Source organism: Nicotiana tabacum, chromosome 9 (assembly GCF_000715075.1).
Source record: "Nicotiana tabacum cultivar K326 chromosome 9, ASM71507v2, whole genome shotgun sequence".
NCBI classification, from domain to species: domain Eukaryota; kingdom Viridiplantae; phylum Streptophyta; class Magnoliopsida; order Solanales; family Solanaceae; genus Nicotiana; species Nicotiana tabacum.
The window spans coordinates 90168099-90186290 of record NC_134088.1 but is presented as its reverse complement, the minus strand read 5'-3'; the positions used below and the strand labels follow the sequence as shown (position 1 = coordinate 90186290).

The following is an 18192-nucleotide window of genomic DNA, read 5'->3' as shown; positions in this document are numbered from 1 at the left end:
TTCATCTACAAACTTTGGGTACGTTATTCTAATCTATTTCTAATCATATTCCATCAATTTATCTTACATTTTAACATCAAAATCATGTGAATCAAAGTGAAAAATTGTGAAACCTTGTCGAGTTTTTGAAAAATAAGAAATTGAGTTTTGAGAGTTGATTTGGACTCGAATTCTGAAACTTATCACATATATGAACTCGTGGGATCATGGGTTGTCAGAATCTACCATTGGACCCGGGTCTTGACAGAGCGGGCACCAGATTGACTTTTGTTGACTTTTAGGGAAAAGTATAAAGATCTTAGCTTTATCTATTGTAATTGATTTTCCTAGCATTGTTTGATGATATTAAGTTGATTTTGGTTAGATTCGATTGGTTTGGAGGTGAATTCTTTATGAAAGATCCCGGTTGAGCTTTTATTTGATTGCGGAGTGAGGTAAATGTTGGGTCTAACCTTGATTTGAGGGAATTAGGAACCCTTGAACTATATGTTATGTGAAATATGTATGTAAGGCATATATGCGAGGTGAAGAGTGTATATACGCTGTCAAAATAATTGTTTCCATGCCTTCTCGTATTTCATGAATTATTTCATTCTATTCCTTAATTGGTTTCTATGCCGTAATTTGTTACTTGTCATTAATTATTCTTGTATTGAATTGTTCGTCCCTTCCATGACTCTGTGATTAATTGCTACTTTCCTTAATTGTCTTACTTGCACACCTTAATTGTCACATACTTGACTTGTCTTGTTGCTTTTGTATTATTTGTAGCATTCCTTTGATTAGTATGTGGTTCCTTTATCGCTTTACTTTCATATCCTTTGATTGTAGAGGTTCTTGTAAATTAAACTATTGGATTGGTTAGGTTAATTGAATTGTTTGTGGATCGGGTTGCACGTCGCAACGATTGTGATATAGTAGAATAAGGGAGGATTATGACATTAATTTTGATGATATGGTGGGATCGGGTTGCGTGCCACAACGGTTGTGTATGTAATGCTTGATATTGATAAATGATAATATGGTGTAATAAGGGAGGATTATGACATTGATTATGATGATATGGTGGGACCGGGTTGCGCGCCACAACGTATTGTATATGTGATTTTTGATATTAATAAATGATGCTATGGTGAAATAAGGGAGGATTGTGTGTGTACTGTGGGATCAGGTTGCATGCCGCAACAGATTGTGTGTGTTGTACTCGTTGTTGTTATTGCTTTGGTTTTCAGCATTTCTTATATGAAATTATGAGATCTGTTATTCTGGGTTATCTGATTGCAAGAATTGAGTTCATCTTCATAAATTAACTACCTTACTTTCATTTCCTATTTTCCTTCCTTGTTATTATTATTATTATTACTGCGTACAGGTTATTGTAAGTGACCCGCCTTAGCCTCGTCACTAATTCGTCGAGGTTAGGCTTGGCACTTACAGACATGGGGTCAGTTGTACTCATACTTCACTATGTACCTCTTGTACAAATTTTGTAGTTGGTCATAACAACGTTAAGTAGATTTGCTCGGATCGAGTGCTCGACGGAGACTTGAGGTACAGCCGCACAACATTTGCAGCCCTGAAGTCCCCTTCTATATCACCTTAGCTATTTATTTTGATTCAGACAGTTATGCTTTTATTCAGACTATTATTTGTAGTACTCTAGATGCTCGTGTATTAGTGACACCTGTTCTGGGATTGTATTTGAATATTGTCGTTTATTAGTTTACTTACTGTATTTCAGTTTATTCAGCTTATTGGTTTTCATTTGATTTGAACTGTTAAAAGTATTTAATAACTATATCTAACGTTGGCTTGCCTAGTAAGTGAAATGTTAGGCGCCATCACGGTCCCGAGGGTGGGAATTCCAGGTCGTGACTAGTTGGTAACAGAACACTAGCTTGCCTGGGTCTCACGAGCCATGAGCAAGCTTAGTAGAGTTTGGAGGATCAGTACGGAGACGTCTGTACTTATCTTCCAGAGGCTATGAAGTTTAGGAAAAATTTCACTTATTTTTCTCTCTATCATGCGATTTCATTCTATCATTGATGATTGAACCATTTTATTCTTGTTCTCTCGATGATGGCGAGAACACGCACAATATTTGCAGCCGGATAGGAGTCGGAGCCCCCTGTGGCAGCTATTACCAGGGGTGGAGGCCGAGGCCGGGGTCGAGCTAAAGGCTGAGGTAGAGGCAGAGTTCAGCCTAGAGCTCGAGCAGCAACACCAGCAGTGGAGCCTCAAATTGATCACAAGGAGCAAGTCCTAGCTCAGACCATGCCCGTCGGATCAGCTCAGGTTCCAGAGGGATTTATAGCCACTCCAGTGCTTCAGGATGCTCTAGTCCGCTTAGTGGGCCTTATAGAGAGTGTGGCCTAGAACGGTGCATTTGCGGTGGCACCAGCCGTCTCTCAGGTCGGGGGAGGAGCACAAACTTCCACTACTCATACCCCGGAGCAGGTGGTTCCCCTATATCAGACCCCAGCAACCCAACTAGTTTGGGTAGTTCAGCCGGTTGTTGCGGCACAGGTCGGGGATAGGCCCGCTATGTCTTTTGAGGCCTTGTTGAGGTTGGATAAGTTTACCAAGCTCTTTCCTATTCATTTCTGCAGTGCACCTTCTAAGGACCCACTGGATTACTTGGACCGTTGCCATGAGGTGTTGCGCAACATAGGTATTGTTGAGACCAATGGGGTCGACTTCGCAATGTTCCAAATGACCGGTTCTACCAAGAGATGGTGGAGAGATTATGTGTTGACTAGACTAGTTGGTTCACCTGCACTTACCTGGGATCAGTTTTCATAGCTATTTCTAGAGAAGTTCATTCCTTTCACTCTGATAGAGGATTACCGCAGGTAGTTTGAGCGTCTTCAATAGGGTAGCATGACTATTACCCAGTATGAGACTCGATTTGTGGACCTAGCTTGCCATGCCATTATTTTACTCCCTACTGAGAGGGAGAGAGTAAGGAGATTCATTGATGGGCTCACTTTCAGTATCAGGCTACAGATGGCCAAGGAGACTGGGGACGATATTTCTTTCAAGAGGGCCATAGATATTGCTAGACGGATCGAGATGGTTCGTGGTCAGGAGAGGGGGACGATATTTGATAAGAGGCCTCATCATTCCGGTGGTTTTAGTGGTGCCTCATCTAGAGGCAGGGGTACTTTTGGTAGAGGCCATCCTCCTAGGCCATTTCATTTAGCACTTCAGGCATCCCACGGTGCTTCAGGTGGTCGTGGCCCTTATGTATCTCATCTTGGGTAGCCAGCCTACAATGCACCATCATCTCCTATTAGTGCGCCTCTGATCCAAACCTACCACCGTGGTTATCCGGCTCGTTCAGGTCAGCTTCAGCAGCCACAACAGCAGGAGGGGTGTTACGAGTGTGGAGGTACTGGTCACATCAGGAAGTACTACCTGAGATTGTTGAGCAGCATGCCATATCAGAGTTCTCGTGCCATGGTTTCGGCATCGGTTGTTTCACCGCCCGCTCAGCTAGCTAGAGGCAGAGGTCAGGCTGCCAGAGGTGGAGGTCAGGCCATTAGAGGTGGAGGCTAGCCAACTAGAGGCCGTCCGAGAGGCGGAGGTCAGAGTGGTGGGGCCTAACCCCATTTTTATGCATTTCCAGTTAGACCTGAAACCAACCATCGTGATAGCGCTTATCGCGGAACTACGCAAGCCAATTACTTAACTATTCCAACATAACCAAAGGCTTTGAAAAAAATTACGGATGCAGTTAATATTTAGGGAAAACCTTTGAAATCAGAAATAATTACGCAACCCAATACAATCTCTCCCAAAATCGGGGTGTCACCGAGTACATGAGCATCTACAATGGAAGATAGTCTAATACAATGTCTAAAGAGTAAAATCTAAAATACAAGTAAAGATAACGAAGGAGGGTCAAGGCCTGCAAACATCATGCATCTACCTCGATAGTCTCCCGAGATCCTGACTCCACACTCAGCAGCCGCCATGACCGGAAGCACCTGGATCTGACACGAGGTACAAGGTGTAGCGTGAGTACAACTAACTCAATAAGTAACAAATCCAAACTTTGGACTGAAAGTAGTAACGAACTCAACCGATACAGTTCAATATAGAAGTAACAGTGCAGAAACGTAGGCATGCTTTTAAGTTCAGCAGATAAACTCAAGACAGTAAAATAGATCAAATTTGAATGATAAGAAGAATATAACTTCTCTACTCCTACATGCCAATGCACATGCTGTATGTGATGCACTATGTTGTCAGCCTCATGTGCTCACACTCTCATTTGCTCAATCACTCGGTACTGTATATGGCCAACCCGGCCCAGGGAAGATCCATCCCGAAATATATACATAGACTGACCATCAGTCATCCAGTACTGAGTAGGGACAATCCAACCCGTTGGGAAGATCCATCCCTAGGTATATAATGCTTCGGACAAGATCCATGTCTAGGGAAGATACATCCCTCAATATAATCAATCGCGCTCATTGGGGATGTGTGCAGACTCCGGAGGGGCTCCTTCAGCCCAAGTGCTATCATAAATCAGTATAACCGCTGCGGCGTGCAACCCGATCCCATAAATGTCACTCATAGTCAGGCCCTCGGCCTCACTCAGTCATCAATCTCTCCAGTCTCTCTCACAGGCTCACCATGTCAATGAAACTAGCCTGAAAACAATGATATGATACATCAATAAATAACAACATAGACTTAGATATGATGTGAAATGAATGAATATAACTGAGTACAAATTATCAATGAAATCAGTAAGATAACAATAAGAAACGACCACTAGGGGTCCCAACAGTACCGGCATATAGCCTAGACATGATCTCTAGCATGTTTAACAGCTTAATTACTTTATCACATGATGAAAACATGGACATCAACAAGATAAGTTCATTATACAGTGTCATGGAATCGACCAGGCCACAATTCTCTTGGTGACGCCCGCACGCCCGCCACTTGGCATGTGCGTCACCTTAACACCAATCATATAACACATATTTCGGGGTTTCGAACACTCAGAGCCAAGTTTAAAAGTGTTACTTACCTATATCCGAGCAAAACTCTACTCCAACACGCCGATTTGCCTTGCAAATTGGCCTCCAAATGCCTCGAATCTAGCCATAACAATACGATACAATTAATACGGGCTAAAGGAATCAATTCTACAAGAAATTACAAAGTTCTAACTCAAAAATCCGAAATCGGCTCAAAACCGGCCCCCGGGATCACGTCTCAGAATCAAACAAAAATCACCAAACTCGAAAGCCCATTTAACCCCGAGAGCACATTCAACCCCGAGTCCAACCATACAATTTTTATAAAATCCAACACCCAATCGTTATCCAAATCCCCCAAATCAACTCTCCAAATCCCTAGACTCAAACTCCCAAATTATACCTCAAAAACACCCAAACTAGGTGGAAGATCAATGGGGATATAAGATTATTGATAAAAAAACAAGCACAAGGGACTTACCTCAAGAATACCCTCAAAAAACCCTCTCAAACATCGCCCTAGTCCGAGCTCAAAATGTTTGAAAACGAAGAAAACTGCGAACCCTTATGTTTTTAAATTCTGACCAACAAAACTGCTTCTGCGGTTCACTTGACCGCATCTACAGCCTTTGACACTTCTGTGGTGCCCAGTCCATTTTTGCGACGGACCGTCCTCTTCTGCAAAGCTGCCTCACCAAGCGCCCCTGCGCTTCTGTGATCCAATAGCCGCATCTGTGGACACGCAAGTGCGGAAAGGACCTCGCACCTACGACCTCTACCAACTTCCTTCTTGACCGTTTATGCGTTCCCTTTCTCGTTTCTGCGAGCTCACATCTGTTGTTCTCAATCCGCAGGTGCGATTACACCAGCAGTTGAAAATCTTCATCAACTCTTCAACTTCAAACCTCGTTTCGAAAATCATCCGAAATCAACCCGAGGCCCCCGGGACCTCAACCAAACATACCAACAAGTCTTAAAACATCTTACAAACTTAGTCGAACCCTCAAATCACCTCAAACAACATCAAAAATACAAATAGCACATGGATTAATGCCTAATAAACTTTGAATTTCCAAATTTCTACAACCGACGCCTAAACCTATCAAATCACGCCCGATTGACCCCAATTTTTGCACACAAGTCACAAATGACATCTCAGACCTACTCCAACTTCCGGAATTGGAATCCGACCCCAATATAAAAAAGTCCACTCCCGGTCAAACTTTTCAAAAATTTAACTTTCGCCATTTCAAGCCTAATTCAACTACATACCTCCAAATCACAATCCGGACACGCTCCTAAGTCCAAAATCACCTAATGGAGCTAACAGAACCATCAAAATGCAAATTCAGGGTCGTTTACACATAAGTCAATATCCGGCCAACTTTTCCAACATAAACTTTTCATTAGGAGACTAAGTGTCTCAATTCATTCTAAAATCTCTCCGAACCCGAACCAACTAAACCGATAAGGTATTTAACACCTATAAAGCACAAAAGGAGTAGTAAATGGGAGAACGGGACTACAAATCTTGAAACGACCGACCGGGTCGTTAACATTCCCAGCTAGACCTCATGCCGAGTCATTTGACGCCGTTATCATAGGTATTGTTCCAGTTTGCCATAGAGATGCTTCAGTTCTATTTGATCCGGGCTCTACTTATTCCTACGTGTCATCCTATTTTGCTTCATATCTGGTTGTGCCTCGCAATTCTTTGAGTGCTCATGTGTATGTGTCCATGCGGGTGGGAGATTCTATAGTTGTAGACCATGTGTATCACTCATGTATGATTACTATTGAGAGTGTTGAGACTAGTGTAGATCTCCTACTTCTTGATATGGTAGACTTTTATGTTATTTTGGGCATGGATTAGTTGTCACCTTATCATGCTATATTGGATTGTCACGCCAAGACGGTGACCTTAGCCATGCCAGGGTTTCCTCAGTTAGAGTGGAGAGTGACTCTTGGCCATTGTACCAGTAGGGTTATTTCTTATGTTAAGGCTCGACGTATAGTTGAGAAGGGATGTCTAGCTTATTTGGCCTATATTTGCAATTCTAGTGCGGTGGTTCCTTTCATGGATTCGATGCCTGTTGTGCGTGAGTTTCCAGAGGTGTTTCCTAAAGATCTATCGGGGATGCCACCCGACAGAGATATTGATTTTTGTATTGACCTGGCTCCAGGCACTTAGTCCATTTCTCTTCCATAATACCGTATGATGCCACCTGAGTTGAAGAACTGAAGGAGCCATTGCAAGATTTGCTTGATAAGGGATTCATTAGACCTAGTGTCTCGCCTTGGGGTATGCATGTGTTGTTCGTGAAGAAGAAAGACTACTCGATCAGGATATTTATAGACTACCGGCAGTTGAACAAAGTCACAATCAAGAACATGTACCCGTTGTCGAGGATTGACGACTTATTTGATTAGCTTCAGGGTGCCAAAGTATTTTCGAAGATTGATTTGCAATCTAGCTACCATCAGTTGAAGATTAGTGCATCAGATGTCCCTAAGATAGTTTTTCAGACTCGATATGGGCATTATGAGTTCCTAGTGATGTCATTTGGATTGATAAATGCCCCAAAATATTTATGGATTTGATGAACAGGGTATTTAAACCCTATTTGAATTCTTTTATTTATTCATTGATAATATCTTGATCTACTGCCACAGTCGAGAGGAGCATGAGCAGCATCTTTGGATTGCACTTCAGACTCTAAAAGATAGTAGTTATATGCCAAGTTTTCAAAGTATGAGTTTTGGTTAGACTCGGTCGCCTTTTTGGAGAATGTTGTATCGGCCGAGGGCATAAAAGTGGATCCTAAGAAGATTGAGGCAGTTCAAAACTGGCCTAGACCTACTTCAACTACAGAGATTCGGAGTTTCATGGGTTTGGTGGGTTATTATCGCCAGTTCGTGGAGGAGTTTTCATCCATAGCAGCCCCATTGACTAGATTGACCCAGAAGGGTTCTCCATTCAGGTGGTCCGGTGAGTGTGAGTTGAGCTTTCAGAAGCTCAAGACTGCCTTGACTACAACGCCAGTGTTGGTATTGCCCACAGGTTCAGGATCCTACACAGTGTATTGTGATGCAACGCGTGTTGGGCTTGGTGCAGTATTGATGCTGCATGGCATGGTGATTGCGTATGCATCATGACAGTTGAAGGTGCATGAGAAGAATTACCCTGTTCATGACCCAGAGTTGGCAGCCATTGTTCATGCACTTAATATTTGGAGGCATTACCTCTATGGCGTGTCGTGTGAGGTGTTCATGGATCTTGTAGTCTATAGTATTTGTTCAAGCAGAAGGATCTCAACTTGAGGCAACAGAGGTTGTTGGATCTGTTGAAAGACTATGATATCACCATTTTGTATTATCCTAGGAAGGACAATGTGGCGGCCGATGCCTTGAGCAGAAAGGCTGCGAGTATGGGTAGCCTTGCGTATATTCCAATTGGTGAAAAACCGCTAGCATTAGATGTTCAGGCTTTGGCCAATCAGTTCGTGAGGTTAGATATTTCGGATCCCAGTCATGTTCTAGCTTGCACGGTCTCTCGGTCTTCTTTGTATGAGCACATCTGAGAGCGTCAGTATAATGACCCCCATTTGCTTGTCCTTACGGACACGGTACGGCACGGTGGTGCCAGACATGTTACTATTGGAGATGATGGGGTATTGCAATTGCAGGGTTAGATTTGTGTGCCAAATATGGATGGGTTTCATGAGTTGATTCTTGAGGAGCTCCACAATTCCTGGTATTCCATACATCTGGGTGCCGCCAAGATATATCAGGACTTGCGGCAATATTATTGGTGGAGGAGAATGAAGAAGGATATAGTTGCATATGTGGCTCGGTGTCTAAATTGTCAGCAAGTAAATTACGAACATCAGAGGCTGGAGATTCCTGAATGGAAGTAGGAGTGTATTACCATAGATTTTGTTGTTGGGCTCCCACAGACTCAGAAGAAGTTTGACACGGTATGGGTCATTGTAGATAGGTTGACCAAGTAGGCACATTTTATTCCAGTAGCAGTTACCTATTCTTCAGAGCGGTTGGCTGAGATTTATATCCGCGAGATCATCCGTCTTCACGATGTGCCGGTGTCCATTATTTCTGATCAAGGTACGCAGTTCACCTTGCACTTCTGGAGGGTTGTACAACATGAGTTAGGAATACGAGTTGAGTTGAGTACAACATTTCACCCCCAGACAGACAGACAGTCCGAGCGCACCATTCAGATATTTGAGGATATGCTTCGCGCTTACGTTATTGATTTTGGGGGTTCTTGGGATCAGTTCTTTCTGCTTGTGGAGTTTGCCTACAATAATAGCTACTAGTCGAGTATTCAGATGGCTCCTTATGAGGCATTGTACGGGAGACGATGTCGTTCACCAGTTAGTTGGTTTGAGCCGGGAGAGGCTCAGTTGTTAGGTACCGATTTGGTTCAGTTCGAGTACAGTGGAGAGGTCATCCAATCGAGACAGCCACGTGGGAGTCCGAGGCTGACTTGCAGAGTAGATACTTACACCTTTTCACCAGTCAGGGTACCTTTCTATGTCCGTTCGATGACGAATGTTTGTTTTATAGGTGGAGAATGTGATGACCCGATAGGTCATTTTGAGTTTTAGCCTTTATTCCCGCATACCGTGACCTCGACTTTCTCCGTTTAGTGATTCTCGATTTGTGTGCACAGTCCGTGTCTTATTCCAAAAAGTTTTTATGTGAAAAATTAAAGAAAATATGAAATTATGCCTTAAAACTAATTTGAGTTGACTACGGTAAACATTTTTGTATAAACAAACCCAGATAAGCGTTTTGATGGTCCCGATGGGTCCGTATCATGATTTGGGACTTGGGCGTATACCCGAAATCGAATTCGGAAGTCCCTAACTTGATTTAACGTGATTTGTTGAAAACAAGTAATTTGAAGGCTTAAAGAATTCTTAAGTTTGACCGTAGGTTGACTTTGTTGCTACCGGTTTTAGATTTTGGTTCCGGAACTTGGAATAGGTTCATTTCACTATTTATGACTTGTCTGCAAAATTTGGTGCAAAACAGAATTGATTTGACGTTATTCGAACGTCCGGTTGTAAATTTGCAAGTTCTTGAGTTTCTTTGAAAATTTCATACATTTTGCTTTCTGATTCGTAGTTCTAGGTGTCTTTTTTGTGTTTTATTCGCACGAGCTAGTTCATATGATGTTATTAGACTTGTGTTGATGTTTGGTTTGGAGCCTCGGGGGCTCGGGTGAGTTTCAGACGCGTTTCATAGTGTTTTGGAGAGTGTTTGAGTTCCTGGTGTGAGCTGGTATTGCAGGCTTCACAATTGCGAGGTTAGAAGTCGCATTTGCGACGTAGGGCCTAACCTGTTAGGGTCATATTTGCAAGCCCAGTGTTGGCAATTGCGAAAGGGGCCTGGAATCAGTAGTGATCGCATTTGCGATCATATGATCGCTTTTGCGAATATCCAAAGTTCGCATTTGCGAACATTAAGTTGCATTTGCGACAGTAGCAGGGATGTGGGTTCTTCGCTTTTGCGATGGATTTCTCATATTTGCAGGGCTAGCAATTTCAAACCCGAGGTTGCAATTGCGACACATGCGACTGGATAAAAAGCTGAGGGATGGGATTTTTAGCCTCATTTTCATATTTTTGAACCCTAGACTCGGTAGGAAGCGATTTTGAAGAGGGAATTTCATCTACAAACTTTGGGTAAGTGATTCTAATATATTTCTATTCATATTCCATCAATTTAACTTAGATTTTAACATCAAAATCATGTGAATCAAAGTGAAAAATTGTGAAACCATGTCAAGTTTTTGAAAAATAAGAAATTGAGTTTTGAGAGTCTATTTGAACTCGAATTTTGAAAATAATCAAATATATGAACTCGCGGGGTCATGGGTTGTCGGAATCTATCATTGGACCTGGGTTTTGACCAGACGGGCCCCAGGTTGACTTTTGTTGACTTTTTGGAAAAAGTGTAAAGATCTTAGCTTTATCTATAGTAAGTAATTTCCCTAGCATTGTTTGATGATATTAAGTCAATTTTGATTAAATTCTATTGGTTCAGAGGCGAATTTTGTAGTAAAGGCCCCGGTTAAGCTTTGATTTGGTTGCGGAGTGAGGTAAGTGTTGGGTCTAACTTTGATTTGAGGGAATTAGGAACCCTTGAACTATATGTTATGTGAATTATGTGTGTAACAGTGTATTTGCGAGGTGACGAGTGTATATACGCCGTCAAAATAATTGTTTCCATGCCTTCTCGTATTTCATGAATTATCTCATTCCATGCCTTAATTGTTACATGTCTTAATTGCTTTCTATGCGTAATTTGTTACTTGTTATTAATTATTCTTGTATTGAATTGTTCGTCCCTTCCATGGCTCCCTGATTAATTGCTACTTTCTTTAATTGTCTTACTTGCATACCTTAATTGTCACGTACTTGACTTGTCTTGTTGCTTCTGTATTATTTATAGCATTTCTTTGATTAGTATGTGTTTCCTTTATCGCTTTGCTTTCATATCCTTTGATTGTAGAGGTTCTTGTAAATTGAGCTATTGGATTGATTACGTTTATTGAATTATTAGTGGATCAGGTTGCACGCTGCAACAGTTGTGATATGGTGGAATAAGGGAGGATTATGATATTGATTCTGACGATATGGTAGGATCGGGTTGCGTGCCGCAACAGTTGTGTATGTAATGCTTGATATTGATAAATGATAATATGGTGTAATGTGAGAGGATTATGATATTGATTATGATGATATGGTGGGATCGGGTAGCGCGCCGCTGACGAGCTTGAAACACACACTTAAATTATGCTCACTAGTCGAATATAGTATAATATAATATTGTATCCACATGGATTGGAGTTAAACGATATTATCGTAGTTTGTAGCTAGATTGCTATCCAAGATAATTATCAGTTTAGAATTATGTGATTTAAAACTAAAATTTACTAAGAATCTAAATCTAATTGACAAATGACAATCGAAACAAAAGTAAGCAAGGAAGATATCAATGAGAGAAAATAGGGATTGATTGGATAAGTGCAAGATAAATGTCTGGGATTTAACTCTAGTTAATTCACTTCTAATGTTCAAGTGAGTCTCTCGAATTCACTTAATTATTAGTTCAAACGTTTAGTAGAAACTCCTCTCTCGATTAAGTCTCAACCTCACAATATGAACCAATTTAAGCTCGGTAAAGATATGCACGACTTCGTAGTGGATTGGTCTTTAAGAGAACCTCTCTTGATTATCCTCCTAACTAGGTTTAATCAACAATTCAACTAGCCTCTTTCAATTACTATGAAGAACTAATGAATTCAACTAACAAGATAATGCAAAGATATTACAAGTTATGCCTCTCTCGATTACATGAATATGTGAATATAGATGCAACTATATAAAACATCCAAAATGATTCACTACATAAAAACTAGAGTTATAATCTACAAACAAATATCAAAACACCAAATCCATCAAACCCTAAAGGGAATACTCCATTGATATGGAGTAATTCATCACAAATATAACGAAAATCATAAGATGATCCAAACTCTTGTCTTGAGTCAGGATTGAATGATGAATTCCTTGTGCTTTTGCTTCTCCACCTTCTCTCTCGCCTCCTTAGGTCTTAGATGTGTCAAAAGTCCCAAAAATAACATTTTTTTCATGTATTTATACTAAGTGGGGTCCGGCCCAGATGAAAATACCTTCTCCTGTGCGAAATAGGAAAATACTTTGTAAATATTGCACAGGCGCACTGCATGGGGTGACGAGCCATGCAGGGCATTGGTGGGGATTTTCAGAGATTTGATTTCTGACAGACGGCAGGATTTTGTACCGGCGCGGCGCGCCACGCGACGCAATAGTGTAGTTTTCTTAGAGTCCGGCCTTTTGCTTCGATTTTGACATCCAGACTTGGTGCTCGACCCCCGAACGCGATCTCAGCTTAATCCCTTGGGCTTTTACTTAGACTTCAAAGCTCCAAATATCTCAAATTCATTTTGTAATATCTACATAGCTCAGAATCCTTCTACAAGGCATAAAATACACAATTAGTGCAGAACACTAGCGATTAAAGCTCAAACTCAATTAAAGTGCAATAAGCGACTAAAATGCGAAATTATAGCCTACCATCAACACCCCACACTTAAACCATTGCTCGTACTCGAGCAATCAAACTACACTCTATAAAGACACGACCTTTCTAAACAACTCTCCTAACTCATCATACCAAGAATAATTAACATAGACTAAGCACAATAGTGTAAAATCCTAGCCTCAAGAATTGACTCACAAGTACCATGCATTAATTATAATCCGCTCACTTACTCTAACACAGAGGTCAACGACAGTACCTTTTCTTCATGCATCAAGTACCCTCACCACAACAGAAAGCCGTTCCACACACAACAGAAATTAAGAACAATTAGGAACTCAAGATAGAAAGAATTCACTCACTCTCAGAAACAACATTCATATGCCGCAAACGATGAACCATAGGCTTGCCCATAGTGTACTACTTAACTAATTGAGCCCATTCAGTCAAGGATCAAGTAGGACTTTAGTTGGTTGGAATGTAGGTTATAGGATTGGTAGAATACACTTATATATAAGAGTGACTATATCTACCTAAGCACTTTAGTGCATACATTTCATTGTTCAAAACCCCACACTTATGTCAAACCATAACTCCACCTTCACATCAATATACATTAACTCCCACTTCTTTAAGCACAATTGCATCAAGATTTACCATCATCATGGAATATTTTTCACAATCAAACACTTTTTTTCTTCTTTTTTTTTTTCGTTTTATTTTCAATTCAAGTGGCTCTTACTTTTTCAATACAGTGCACCTTTCTCCTTATTTCATTAGTTCCACTCAAAAGCCAAACCAACCACCCCACACTTCAAATTTTACAAAGTTCATAATCAATTCAAGTGCTTACGAGAGGTAAATGATTCAAATAGATAGTCAATTCAAACAAATGGTTAAGGCTTGTAATGTGGTTGCCAAAGAAACATGATTATAGGCTCAAAGGGGTTAACTACGATACAAAACAATTAGGTGGATAAAAGCATATTATTGGCTCAACAAAGAAATGCGTTAATTACTTCTAAGACTGAACAACACTATTATTTCGCTTTGCAAACACACGGGACAAGTTCTAGACAACAAATGCAATGCACAGAATACACAAAACCTTACACACACATGGTACATAACTCACTAAAGATTGGACTATCAAGATACTCTAGTCAAAGCAGTTAAGCAAAGTTAAAATTATACAATTTAAAGTGCTTGTGCAAGAGTCAAAAATTGAGCATAAGCGTCACAACTAAAGTACTCACTATTCTCAAGGCATAACCAAGTCAAGAGATATCGCTTTCAATTCAAAACACAACACAAGGTTTCCTACTACTAACAAAATTTAAAAATTAACTACACCCGGTTCAAACAAAACCCTTGGAAAAGAACCGTGGCACAAAGAAAAACCAAGGGAAAATTATTACACTACCTAACAAAATATAATCTTTTTGTCTTTTCCTTTTGACTTTAATCCCTCAAGAAACCCGTCGAATAATATCCATCGTCGGGAAAAGTCGAAAATTTTAAATTTTTTAAATTTTTATGGTTTTCTCATTTTTCTATCTCTAACTACTAAAACAAAAAAACTAAATTACTAACATAGATACATACAACATACAATTTTCCCTACCCCACACTTTAAGTTGGGGCATGTCCCCATGACACACAATTAAAAAGCATAAGGTAAAGGAAACTTCCCTGAATTTTCAGTCGGGGTCTGAGTCAAAGTCGGGCTCCATTCCACGTGCCCAAAAAAATGCACACATCCATGCAGACATCATCTTCTCAGCCTTCTTGGGGTTCAACCCAGACATATATTTTCCATTCGTTGCAGCCTTTTCTTTCAAGCTCTTTAGTTTCCACTCAACACTTGCAGTTGGCTTCTCCTTCTTCACCCCCGTTTCTACATTCATCTCTAAAGTCATAGTCTCCTCACCCACTCTAAGCATGAGTCTTCTCTCATGTATGTCTAAGATTGCTCTTCCCGTTGCTAAGAATGGTCTTCCTAAGATGAGATGGACCTCCTTATTCTCCTCCATATTTACTACTATAAAGTCTACAGGAAATACAAACTTATCTACCCTCACTAAAATATCTTCCAGTATCCCCTCGGGTATCAGAGTTGTTTCGTCAGCCAGCTGCAAAAATATTGGTACCGACCTTATCTTTCCAATCTCGTTCTCCTTCTTCTTGTAAATAGACAAAGGCATTGGATTAATTGAGGCACCAGAATCACATAAAGACTTATCAAATTTATAGAGCCTAAAGAGCAAGATATAGTAAAACTACCTGGATCTCCACACTTTTGTGGGAGTTTTTTTTGCAAGATTGCACCGCAATGCTCTCTGAGCTTGACTACTGATGTTTCTTCTATCTTTCTCTTCTTTGTCAGAATTTCCTTGAAGAATTTTGCATAACCTGGCATTTGGGATAACAACTCTGTGAATGGCAAATTTACATTAACTTATTTTAGCATATCCAAAAATCTCTCAAATTGCTTGTCCAGTTTCTCTCTATAAAGCTTTTGGGGAAAAGGTAAAGCAGGTATGTGCTTGCTCTCTTCAGATTCATCCCTTCTTGAATTCTCTTCCTTCTTCTTTTTCCCAGTTCCCTTCTTGCCTCTCTTCTTCTTATAAACTTCATTTTCAGCTGCTCCCCACTTTCTTTTCTAGGTACCACCTCTTTTTGGATAGGGGTGGGCTCTTTCACTACTTGTCCACTTCTCAGAGTTACAACATTTACCGTCTCCTTGGGGTTTCTTTCCGTATCAGATGGAAAAGTACCTGGGATCCTTTCAGACAATATGGTGGCAATTTGTCCCACTTGCTTCTCCAAGTTTTGTAGCCCTGTGCCAAGTTCTTTGATAGCTGCACCATGAGCATCTAACCTCTCATTTGTCTTGACAATAAAGGACTTCATTAGATCTTCTAGCCTAGGCTGATTGGATTGTTGAGGTTGAAACTGATGCCTTTGCTGATTTTGAAAGCCTAGAGCTCCTTGTCCCTGGAATATGGAGTTTTTTTTTGTTGCCATGCATTCGTAGTACCCCCAGGTGAACTCCATGATAAATCGGGGTGCTTCTGACACATTGCATTGAAGTTATAATTTCCCACAGCATTCACGTCCTCAGTTGAGTCCTGACACTCATGAGAAGGGTGTCCTCTTCCACATATATCATAAGCTGAGTGATTCTCACTTTGTATTGAATCTAATGTTAGCTTCCTTATCTCTTTCGCCATAGCATCAAGTTGTACCTGCACAGATGTGTTAGCATCAACCTGGTGAACACCACTCGCCCTTCTTCTGTCAGCACTTTCAGAGGGCCACTGATTTGCATCTTTAGATAATTCATCGAGTATAGTGACTAGCTCCTCTGGTGTCTTTTTCATCAAAGGGCCTCCAGCTACATTACTCAATGTTCTATGTGAGGCCGGTGTCAAACCATCCCAAAAATCCTGGAATTGCATCCAGAGTTCAATTCCGCTATGTTGACACTTTTGAACTAATTCCTTGAACCTCTCCCACGCTTCAAACACAATTTCAATCTCTTTCTGGAAGAAATTATGGATTTCTCTTCTAAACTTGCCCGTCTTAGTTGAGGAGAAATATTTATCAAGAAATTTTCTGGTCATCTCCTCCTATGTTCTAATTGATCCCTGGGGCAAGCTTCTAAGCCACTGCTTTGCATCATCTTTGAGTGTGAAGGGGAATGCCCTTAAGTAAACTTCATCTTATGAAACACCATTGTATTGAAAGGTATTCAAGAACTCCTCGAAGTCCATCAAATATGTGTTTGGATCTTCGTTCATCTTCCCTCTGAAGACACAACAATTTTGAAGAGTTTGGAGCAACCCTTGCTTCAATTCGAAATTGTTCGCTACAACTAGAGGTGGTCTAATACTTGATAAACCTTGGTTGTAGACTGGTCTAGCATAATCACCAAGTGGTCTTCTAGCCCCGGGAGGTATATTTTCGAACTGGTCTGCACCCACAGGTCGATTCTGAGAAATTCTCTGAGCCCTCTCCTCTTCATTGACAAGTTGTGCATTACGAAGAGCATCTTCCTCCGCATCTCGTGCAGATTTTTCTCGTTGTTGGGCTGCCTCTCTTGCAGCGAAATCAACATTACCATCACCTCTAGCCATAATTTCTTTAGTTGAGGATTGCCCAACCTTCTCTATATTCTCGGGGAGATTTCTTTCCTTCCTTAACTGTCGTTGTTGTTTCTCGATTTCTGGTTAGTATGGTAGCAATTCTTTCCCAGAAGATTGAGTTATGCACCAATATAACCTGTAGCCTGCGCACAGTTAAAAAGCACCAACGTAAAATGAAAAAAATAAATAAAAAGAAAAATTCCTGAATTACACTACAAACTATTTCAAATATTATTGATTGTCAATCCCAGGCAACGGCGCCAAAATTTGACGAGCTCGAAACACACACTTAAATTATTCTCGCTAGTCGAATATAGTATAATATAATATTATACCCACATGGATTGAAGTTAAACAGTATTATCGTAGTTTGTAGCTAGATTGCTATCCAAGATAATCAACAGTTTAGAATTATGTGATTTAAAACTAAAATTTACTAAGAATCTAAAGCTAATTGATAAATGACAATTGAAACAAAAGTAAGCAAGGAAGATATCAATGGGAGAAAATAGGGATTGATTGGATAAGTGCAAGATAAATGTCTGGGATTTAACTCTAGTTAATTTACTTCTAATGTTCAAGTGAGTCTCTCTAATTCACTCAATTATTAGTTCAAACGTTTAGTAGAAACTCCTCTCTCGATTAAGTCTCAACCTCACAATATGAACTAATTTAAGCTCGGTGAAGATATGCACGACTTCGTAGTGGATTGGTCTTTAAGAGAACCTCTCTTGATTATCCTCCTAACTAGGTTTAATCAATAATGCCACTAGCCTCTTTTGATTACTAAGAAGAATTAATGAATTCAACTAACAAGATAATGCAAAGATATCACAAGTTATGCCTCTCTCGATTACATGAACATGTGAATATAAATGCAACTATATAAAACATCCAAAATGATTCACTACATAAAAACTAGATTTATAATCCAC

The 18192-nt window shown here is 40.4% G+C and overlaps 1 non-coding gene across 1 annotated transcript; it reads left to right on the top strand.

The window, feature by feature from the left end:
• The first annotated feature begins 16580 nt into the window (after positions 1-16580).
• On the top strand, positions 16581-16687 carry LOC142164431 (small nucleolar RNA R71). The gene has a single exon (XR_012695202.1). It is a non-coding gene; the product is annotated as a small nucleolar RNA R71 (small nucleolar RNA).
• Positions 16688-18192: the final 1505 nt, after the last annotated feature.